Genomic DNA, 10,728 nt, shown 5'->3' with positions numbered 1-10,728 from the left:
CAGGTGGATGGGCCAGCCCCTTTGCCTGTGTCCCCTCCGTAAGGAGCTTGGGGACTGCCACCTCCCCCCACTGCTCCTCCTTGTGTCTCTCTACTCATGGCACCTACCACACTGTGGCTTTAAATGGAGTGCTGAGCCCTGTCAGCTCCTAGATTTCCCTGCCCGTCATCCCCCGTGACGAGGCAAGACAGCCGGGAGCTCACAGAACCTCGGACGGCCGAGTTCCACCTTGTCCTTTAGAGACACGTCTTAGTTGGAGGGGACTCCCTTAGTCAGGCTCTTGTTCTCCAGCATGAGGGCCAGTGCACCTTGGGTGCATTGGGTGGGGATTATCGCCACTGCTCACTTTAGAGAAGTAGATGATGTGGTCCCAGAGAATCCCGGGGAGCAGGGGGAGGTGGAGATGCTCACATTCTGCAGCCACCCTAGGTGGGGGCTTCTCCAACAGTGATGCCAAAGCCTGTCCCACTGAAAAGAGAAGCCATCGGGAGGCAGCCACAGACAACCTCTCCCGGGCTCAGGGACATGTGTCCGGCCCGGTCCTCTTGGATCTCCATCCGAGTTTTTAACCCAGAGACATGACCCCAGAAGCAGAGTCCCCACTGTCACCTGTCCTCTGCCCCTCTAGGACTAGGAGGCCAGTGCCTGCCCTCCCTGCCCTCCACCTACTGCCCTGAGAGCACGCAGAAATAAACCATCCTGGCCTGCATCGGAGGCCCAGCAGGCGGAGGGGGCCATGGGAGGGGAAGGAACCGCTGGCTTTCGGCGAGAATTCAGCATTTTGTGGCCACATTTTCCTCCGTTGTCCCCCAAACTGATGGGCTTGATTCTCTACGACTCCTAACTCGTGTTGTCTTTTGAGAACTAAGGGAAGGCTACAAAGAGCTTAGAGGAAGTGCGGGGTGGAGTCTCCTTGTCTGTGATTCTTCCAGCAGCACCCCCACGCCCCGGTGCGATCCGCAGGTACTCAGGCTGGCTCGCTCTTTTCTGTCTCGTGGTGCCGTTTTCTGTTTTTACTTTTCGTTTCTAGGAACCGGTGCTTCTTGTCATTTGCCTCCCTGGAAACAGCTCTGATGCAGTTATTTATTCTCCTGGTTGCTGTATTTACAGAAGCAGATATTGAGCTATATGAGGAAACTTTGAGAAGTTGGTGGAAAATGAAATTAACATATGAGTTTATTTCTGTGAAAAATTTTTGGAATTCATAATATGCACTTCATAATATGTATTTTCTGTGACCTTTGGAAGACACTCTTATATGTTTTCCTTCTGGGTTATTTTAACTTAATAAAATAACCCAATCATATGCAAAGAGATAAATTCAGCTAACGGCATCTTAAAGCACATCTAAAATTTATTTCTAGTGGCCAGCAGGTGGCATCACAGTTAAGGTGCTGGACTCCCGCATGTGTGACCACAGTTTGAGTCCCGAGCCTGGTGGTTTGCTCTCTCTCCCTCTCTCTCTCTCTTGGTGGGTGCATGTGTCCTATAGCAAGATTTTAAAAATATAATAATAATAATACATAAAATTAGATAAATAATTCTTTTTAAAAATAAATAAAATAAAATTTATTTTTAAGCCTGAAGTGCTCCCAGCATTGATGGAGCTGTCCAGTCTTTGGGATGAAATGAACCAAATGGAAGAAGCAAGAAAGGAAGGAAGGTGGGAGGTTAAGCAGGAGGAAGGCTGTGCCGCCAGCCTCTGTGCACTGTGGCCACCTCCCTGAGAGGGCCTTCGAGGTGGAGCTCACCCGTTCTCCCAGTTGCCCTATTTACCTTTGCGAAGTGGTTTCCTCTGAAGAGTTGACTGACTCCAAGATCTGCCCTGTTAGAGGTGTGGTTTGAAAGCTGCCAACCCTCGTTTAACATCGGGGTCGGGATGCAGCCATGGCACCAACACTGCTGAGCGCTGGGGCCCAGTGTCGGGGGCTGCACCCCCTCACAGCCCCCCACCGCACCCCTCACCTCCGGCATCGGGTCTCACCGCAGCTCTGAGGTGCAAGCCGAGCACCACGTGCCTTACTCCCTCCCTCTCACTGTCTCTCTGTGTCTCCTCAGCCAGCACACACACCCTATGGCAAAAACCTAAAAAATAAATAAATTCATGGCATCGTGTGAGACAGTAACTGCTTTAATCCTCAAGGTAAATAATTCCTCAATTGCAAATGTCTTTATCTAGAGGCCCCCCGGAAGAAAGTTCCTCAACATCACATTACTGAGGAGAGGCTAGAACCCGGACGGGCCCACCACGGCTTAGCTGCAGTTGTGAGACCCCGGCAGCTGTAAAAACCAAGGGCAAAGCGGAGGCTGGCTTGGCTACGTGGTTACTGACAGTCTTTGTATGACCTGCTGCAAAATTCAGGCTTATGTGACTCAAACTCTGTGCTCCTCCCACGTGAATGGAGCAGGTTTCACTCACTCGTGATGAGCCTGTTAAGGACACCTATGCGGTCATCCACCATTTGTGGCTCTTTTTGAAAAACGTAAGTAGCTTCCAGTGATTGCTGTGGGGTAGGGGCCATACAGTTTCTCTCCAGCAAACTTGCAAATCAGGCCAAATCCTGCCAGATGAATATTTGATTTTAGAGTTTTGCTATAGGGTATGTGTGCTTGCTGGAGAGAGACAGAGAGGAGAAGGAGAGGGAGACCTGGGGTCATTCCTGGGGGAATGACCACGCTGTAATCTCTTCTCCTCCTAGGATGTTGGGCGCAGACTGGGTTGGCCGTGGCCACTGCATAGACCCGACTTTGCTCTCCAGCGCGCCCAGCTCCACTTCCTCCGCAACCATGTCTGACAAACCTGATACGGCTGAGACCGAGAAATTCGGGAAGTGGAGATTGAAGAAAGACAGAAATGCAAGAGATTAATCCACTGCCTTCCAAAGACACGGCGGAACAGGAGAAGCGGCCGGAGCCGTCCGGAGGCGCGTCGCCAGTGCGCACTGCATGTCCGCAAGTGCTGCCCTCTTCTTCTACATCTTTGCACTAACTTTGGAAGATGCGAGAGGCTGGACCATGTTTAAGTGACCGTGTGGCCCTATCACATCCCAGAATCGAGAACCACGACAGCAAGGCGCCTGCCTCACCCATCTGGGCTCTGGCTGGCAGGGAAGGAAAAGAACTTGCATGTTGGTGAAGGAGGAAGCTGGGTGGACGACAGGGACACGTGGACTGAAAACCAAGCCTGTGCAAGGCGTCCTGCAGGCTAGAAAATGCAGTCTCGTGAGAGTGCCATGTTTTTGTTCAAATGATTTTGATGACTGGAATGCATAGTTGTAAATATGCAAATAAATGTTTTAAAACAAACAAACAAAAAAATTGGGGGGCTCATACTCACATGCACCTGGCTTGTTTTTCAAGCCGCTGGGTCTAGGACTCGACCTGTGGCGTTGGCCATGTGGAATCCAGTGCCTTAACCACAATGGCACCTGCTGGCCCAATCTTTTTATTTTTATAGAATTTCTTCCTTGAGTGAGAGAGAAAACTCCCAAAAGGGACTTGATGCTATCGTAAATCCACCCTCAGCTTTAACTCTCGCCAGTCCCCGATCGTGGTCCTGTGTGCTGGCTGGACTCAGGGAAGTCTCTGAAGTGAACGTGTAGGTCCCTCGTGGGCCAGCCTCGCAGAGCAGGTCTTACTGCTGCTCCATTGTCCAGCCCCAATAGTTTGTTTCTCGAAAAGTTTTCCTTTGGAGGTGGGGGTGGGTCAGGAGGTGGTGTACTGGTTAAGGGGCTGGACTCCCACATGGCCATCCACAGTTCGAGTTCTGGACCCAGAGGCTTGAAACGCATGCTGGGTGCTTGTACATGGATGCCCAAAAATCCCGGGAGGAGAATGGAGAAGAAGGGATTGTGGAGCGACCATCCTTCCCAGAGGTGATTTCTCATTTTTCCTTTTTCTGTCTCTCCAGCAAGCACACGTGCCCTATGGCAAAAATCTTTCAAGCACACATACTCTGTGGCAGAAATCTTTCAAAAAATAAGTCTTCCATGGGACCAGATGTTGGTGTAATGGCTATGTCGCTGAACTCCCATGTAGTCAACAGCGGTTCGAATCCTGGACCCTGTGACTTAGACTCATGCTGGGCGTGTGTGCATACATACCCAAGATCCCAAAGAGGAGAATGGAGGAGAAGGGATTGCAGTGTGGCCATCCCCTCTGGGGTGTGAGTTCTTGCTTTCTGTCTCTCTGTTTCTCTCTGCCTTTCTGGCGAGCATACATGCCCACTAGCAAAAACATCTCCAAATAATAATAATAATAATAATAATAATAACAATAAAAATAAGTCTTCCTTGGGGCCAGCAGGTAACATGGTAGTTAAGGCACTGGACTCCCATATGGCCGACTATGGTTTGCATCCTGGACTCAGCACCTTGAAGATCACGCTGGGTATGTGTGTGCATGCCCAAAATCCCAAGAGGAGAACAGAGAAGGGATTGGGCATGGTCATTCCTCCTGGGGCAGATTTCTCACTGTCCTCTCTCTGTCTCTGGAGAGTGCAAGCATCCTATGGCAAAGCCCGAAAATGTAAGTCTCCCTTTACTTCTCTTCTCTTAAAGTTTATTTATTTACTTAGCTCGAGACAGAGAGAGAGAGACCCCCAGGGTCCTCAGACCACCAGGATCCACCTCTAGCTGCAGCCCATCAGGTTTGCACAGGGGAATCTCAGGCCATGAGCCAGGACTCTCCCACGTGACTGTGGCACTGAAGAGCATTGGTCACCACTGTGCCATTGTGATGCACAAACATTTCACAAGTACATTATAAACTTCATGCTTTCTGATTCTTCACGCTCGGGGACTCACACGACAGTTTGTTCCGGTGTGGGAGCAGCTGTGTGCTGGTGCGGGGACCGCCCGGGCTGATGGACCCTTTTTCAGGCCCTCAGTCCTTCATCTGGAAATTGAAAACATAACAAAATCAAGAAACGTGAGAAATCTTTAAAACGTGGATCAATTCCATGATGTGGCAGTAATGTGCTCCTCAAGAGAAGCTTGAGCCCACATGGTGACTGCAGTTTGAATCCCTGGCTGAGGTGGTCTAGAATATGTCTGAAGACACGTGATGGTTCGGGGGTGCAGTGGCTGATCGGCTGGAGACCGGAGGAGCGGATGGCAGCACGACCAGACCTTGTGTGGAGGGGGCAGGGGGCTCCTCTCTCGCTTTTCTCATTCTAATGTATCTGCACATGCCCTCTCTTATAAATAAAAGGGAAATAACCAACACCAAAAATCAGTTATTTTTACAAAAATCAGTTTTTTTTATTTTTATAAATGAAAAATCTGATGTTGAGAGTTCTTTTCTTTTTTCTTTTCTTTTTTTTTTTTTTTTTAATTTAGAAGGTTGTCGGGACCAGCAGTTGGAGTAATGGCTATGTCACTGGATTCCCATGTAGTTGACTGTGGTTCCGGTTCAGGACCCGGTGGCTTAAACTCACGCCAGGCACGTGCATGTGGATACCCAAGATCACAAGAGGAGAATGGAGGAGAAGGGATTGCAGCACGGCCATCCCCCTGGGAGGTGATTTCTCGCTTTCTGTCTCTCTGTCTCTCTCTGTCTTTCTGGCAAGCACATGTGCCCTATAGCAAAAACCACTCCAAAAAAAAAAAAAAAGGTTGTATTACATAGCAATCCAAAACATTTAAAACATTAATTCATTGAATAGGCATACAAACATTTCTTGTTTTGTTTTTGTTTTTGTTTTTTTGAGAAAGATTTTTGCTATAGGGTGAATGCACTCACTTGAAGATACAGAAAGACAGAAAGCAAGAAATTACCCCTGACAGGAATGGCCATGCCACAATCCCTTCTCTTTCATTCTCCTCTCAGGATTTTGGGAACACACACACACCCGTGCGTACCCAGAGTGAGTTTCAAGCTGCCAGATCCAGGACTCAAACCACAGTTGGCTACGTGGGAATCCAGGGACATAACCATTACGCCCTCTGCTGGTCCCAGCATATAAGCATTTCAAAAGGATAATGAAGTCCAGTTCCGAGGTACCTGATGTAGCAGCAGTGGAATCCAACATTATGCAAACATTTGCTAAACAAAAGCTCCTTGCAGGACAGCTATAGATAAACAGAGGTAAGATAAGTGCAGATTATTCTGTGGAACCTTTCAGAAAGCAAGAGTCTGAAACATAATACATTTTTCAGATAGGCACCAAGTTATCCTAAAAATACTTCACGTTGGTTATTTCCGATTTTTTTTCCCACTATTTGTAACAACAATATATGTGCTTTGCCATGGGGGAAGAAAAAGAATCCCCAAACCAAAACACCATTTCAGGTCTGGTACACTTCAAGATATCACTCTCATTGGAAATCCTATCAGCGCAGTCTTTGCAACTAACTCAAAGTGTATTTTTTAAAAAGCTTTTAAAACTATGGAGCTGGCACGTGGCTTGGTGGCTAAGGGCACTAGACTCCCACGTGGTCGACTGCGGCTCAAATCCGGGACCTGGCAGCTGGCTATTCTCACTTTCCCTCTCTCTCCGTTCCCCTCTGATCAAACTGGAAAATAATAATAATAAATAAAGTTAAATGAAAATAATTTTTTTTTAAAAAATTGTGTTGTTCTAATGTTTAATTCTTAGGTCAAACTGTTTTCTGATGAGGACAGCATTGTGCTTTAGGTGACAACAGAAACCTCAAGATAATCACCATACACCTTCTAAGACTTACGGGAGGCTAAATTGGCATGGTCCACTGATATAAGAGCAAAGCCACGGGACCGGCAGGTGGCGTGGCAGTTAAAGGCGCTAAACTCCCACGTGTGCAAGTTCCACAAAGCCGTCAAGAAGAGCAGTGATGCACCCTCCTCGTCCCAATCAGACATCTGCTGCCATCTGACTGAAGTTGAAAGGAAGATTACAAGTATCTTCCCCACCCCTCTCTCTGTTGCCCAGTGGTTTAAAAAAAAAAAAAAAGACAATGAATAAAATTAAATATAGTATTTTTTTTAAAAAAGTAAATAAAATAAAAAAGAAGGGGCCGGCAGGTGGTGTGGTGGTTAAGGGCTCTGGACTCCCACAGGCTGGCTGAGATTTGAGTCCTAGACCTAGCGGCTTGCTTTCTCACTTTCTCTCTCTCTCTCTCTGTCCCTATCTCATAAAATTTAAATAAATAAGTAAATAAATAAAGTTAAAGAAAGCAATTCTTTCAAAGAAAAATAAGAAGAAGGCATTTCCTTAGTGGATGTGGGGGTGCCTCGGACCCCTAAACGCAGCTCTGTCAGTCTCGGTGAGTGAAAGCGACTTGATGACTGCACTGGCGTGACAAAGAAAGCCCGTTTTCTCCTCGTTATTTTGTGTCTCCCTTAGGTTGTTTCTCATTTCCATACATACACATTTTGTGTACTAAGGGCAATGTAAAAAATGAATGAAATCCTAACTAAATGTCTAGTGCCACCTATTGGTAGTCTAGCATATGCTGACTCTTGGTGACATTCCCACTGAAGAGGAAGCAGACTTTATTTTGATGATTCATCCCCTGCCAGTTTACGTATCTACATACATGCTTTATTATGACTCTTAGATTTAAATATTAGGGATGATAATAAGCATGCAATTCTTCTAAGTTATGATTTGTAAACAGGCTCACGATACCCTTAAAGTAAGACATGCAATGACAATCTGCTTTTTAATACTTAGGAAAAAAAGGAAGATTCCAGAGCACAAGGAGGAAACGACGTGACATCAACACATGCTGTTTACACCCGCTGTCACCACCTGTGACAAAGTCTCCTGAGTACGCTCTGCATCTTTTGAAACAGCTTTTGGAATTTCCTTCTCAGATTTGTGCTGCAGAGTACATGTGCTTGCCAGAGACACACAGAGAGACAGGGAAAGTGAGAAATCACCACCCAGGGGATGGCCACACCACAGTCCCTTCTCCTCTAGTCTCCTCTCGGGGTTTGGGGTACGCATGCACAATCACTTGGCTTGTTTTTCGAGTGTCCCGATCTGGGACTTGAACCACGGAGTTGACCATGTGGGATTCAACACCTTATCCTCCACCTGCTAGCCCCCCCCTTTTGGATTTTTGATCCTAACATTTCAGAGTTGGAAGTAATAAGCAGGTTGAAATTCAATGACTTATCTGTGCTGGGAATGAACGGGGCACAAATGGTGCGATGACAACTAGATTTTCATATGCAAGAGAATGAAGTTGGACTCCTACCTCACACCATAAAGGACACTTACTTCAAAATGGACAAAACACCTAAACAAAATGCAGTCTATACATACAATGCAATATTGTTCAGCCTTAAAAAGGAAGGAAATTCTGACACATGCTACAACATTCAAGAACCTCGGGGGCATTTTAAGAAAAATACTGTATGATTGCACTTACATGAGGTGGTTAAACTCGGAGAGACAGAAGGGTCAGTGCTGGTTGCCAGGGCAGGGAGGAACTGGGAATGCTGTCCAAAGGCCACAGTTTCATCTGGGGAGAGAGGAAACAGTTCTGGAGGCGGATGGTGGTTACTGGTGCACAGCAACGTGAATGTAAGCGACACTAGGGAACCGTACACTTAAAAATGGTTAAGGTAGGGCAATGCCGCATGAGGCTGGGGCCACATGGAAGGCCAGACCAACCCAAACACACCAGGCGTGGCAATGTGTGCCTATCGTCCTGGCTACCTGGAAGTCTCTCTCTCTTTCCCACTCTTTCTCTTATTCCCATACTCTTTCATACCAAAAAAGTAAAATAAAATAAGGGTAAGATAGTAAATTTTATGTTGTGTGTACTTCACTACAATGAAATAAATAGAATACTTCTAACAATAGACCAATCGCCCAAATGTAAGAGCTAAAACTAGACAATTTTTAGAAAACCTTGCGTCGGGAAACAGTTTATCAGATCTGACACCAAAAGCACAAAGCAACCAAAGAACAAACTGACAAAATAAACTCTGTCAAAAGTAATCATTATTCTGTTCCTGAGGACATTATTCAAATAAAAAGACAGCAAGGGAAGAAACATTTGCAAATCACCTCTCTCTCTCATGAGAAACTTGTACCTAGAGCATAAAAGAATCTGTACAACTCCATTATGAGAGACAACCCAATTTAAGGTGGGCGGAGTATGGATAGACGATTTTCCAAAGAAGATGCAAACAGCCAACAAGAACATAGTTGGTAGAGAAATGCAGATCAAAACCCTGATGAGATGCTCGTCCATACCCCTCGGAAGGGCCGTAATTAAAAAGGTAGGCAATAGCGAGTACTGGGGAGGCTAGGAGGACACTGGAACCCTCTATCTGCTGCTGGAAGGAATTTTAGACGTCGCAGATACTTTGGAAATCAGTCTGGCAATTTCTCACATGGTTAAACAGAGTTACCGTATGGCCTGAAATCCCACTGCAGAACTAAAAAGACAAGTCTACACAAAAACTTGTACAAAACTTGTACAGAGATGTTCGCAGCAGCATGGTTTACAGTAGCCAAAGAGCAGAAACAACCGAAATAGCTACCAACTGATGAATGGATGGAAAGACGTGGCAAGCCGGTGGATGGAATGCTCTCAGACAGAGAGGGATAAGGCACTGACAAATGCCACAGCACGGGTGGCCCTGGAATCATTGTACCGAGTGAAAAAGGCCGTCATGAAAGACCACACAGTGGACCACTCCTTTGCTACGAGATGTCCCCAAGAGGCAAAACTATGGAGACAGAAAATAGCTTAGTGCTCTCTTATAGCCCACGTTAGGGGACATGAGGAGCCACACGAAAAGCTTCTTCTTCGAGTGTAGAAAACATTTAAAGATTGATGGTGGGAATGGCTGCAGATATCTGTGAATACACTTAAAACCACCGCATTGGGGGACCAGCGGATGGCGTACTCCCACGCAGTTGACCATGGTTCAAGTCCCGGACCTGATAGCTTAAAACTTGGGCTGGGCACATGTGTGTGCGTGCCCAAAATCCCAACAGGAGATCAGAAGAGAAGGAATTGTGGTATGACCATGCCCCTGGGGGGTGATTTCTTACTTTCTGCCTCTCTGTCTCTTTCTGTATCTCCAGTGAGTGCACTCGCCCTATAGCAAAAGTCTCTAATTTAAAAAATAAATAAAACTACATTGAATACTTAAAAGAACAAATTATATGGTATATGAGTTATGTCACAAAAAGAGCTTCTATAAAAAATGTGAATGAGGACCAACAGGTGGCATGGTGGTTAAGGTGCTGGATTCCCACATGGCTAAAAGTGGTTTGAGTCCTGGTCCTGGAGGCTTGAAAAACATTCCAGGGTATGTGTGTGCATGCCCAAAATCCCAAAAGGAGAATGGAGGAGAAGACATTGTGCCCACGTCCACCCTGGGTGGTGGATTTCTCACTTTCCCTGTCTCTCTCTGTCTTTCTCCTGCAAGTGCACACACTCTATGGTGAAAAACACCCTAGAAACAGAGTGAATGGGTCAGTGTTATTTCTACCATCATTCATTTGTGACATTGACTGAAAAGGAGATTTTGAACGCAAGACTCAAAAAAAGAGAAATAAATGCTAAGTCCCCTTCATGGTATCAAGGCATACAAATTCGTTGGTACTTGGATTTAATGAATGAGGTGGTAATAATGCTTTATAATTTGAATATTCATTTTGATATTGTAAATAAGTTCCACCAAAACTGGAAGCAGAGACATTGTTATCCCCGCTGTGTCTCCTACACACTTTCCCTTCAGTGAACAACAAAGACAAGCCTCGATCTGGAAACTGTCCCC

General features: G+C 46.2%; 1 pseudogene; it reads left to right on the top strand.

The window, feature by feature from the left end:
• The first annotated feature begins 2,787 nt into the window (after positions 1-2,787).
• The window catches only part of LOC114008767 (thymosin beta-4-like), a 30,846-nt pseudogene continuing 22,905 nt past the window's right edge, over positions 2,788-10,728 (top strand).

The sequence above is a fragment of the Tupaia chinensis genome, unplaced genomic scaffold (assembly GCF_000334495.1).
Source record: "Tupaia chinensis unplaced genomic scaffold, TupChi_1.0 Scaffold000046_3, whole genome shotgun sequence".
Lineage (NCBI taxonomy): Eukaryota > Metazoa > Chordata > Mammalia > Scandentia > Tupaiidae > Tupaia > Tupaia belangeri.
The sequence above is the reverse complement of the archived record's forward strand: the minus strand, read 5'-3'. Positions and strand labels throughout refer to the sequence as shown.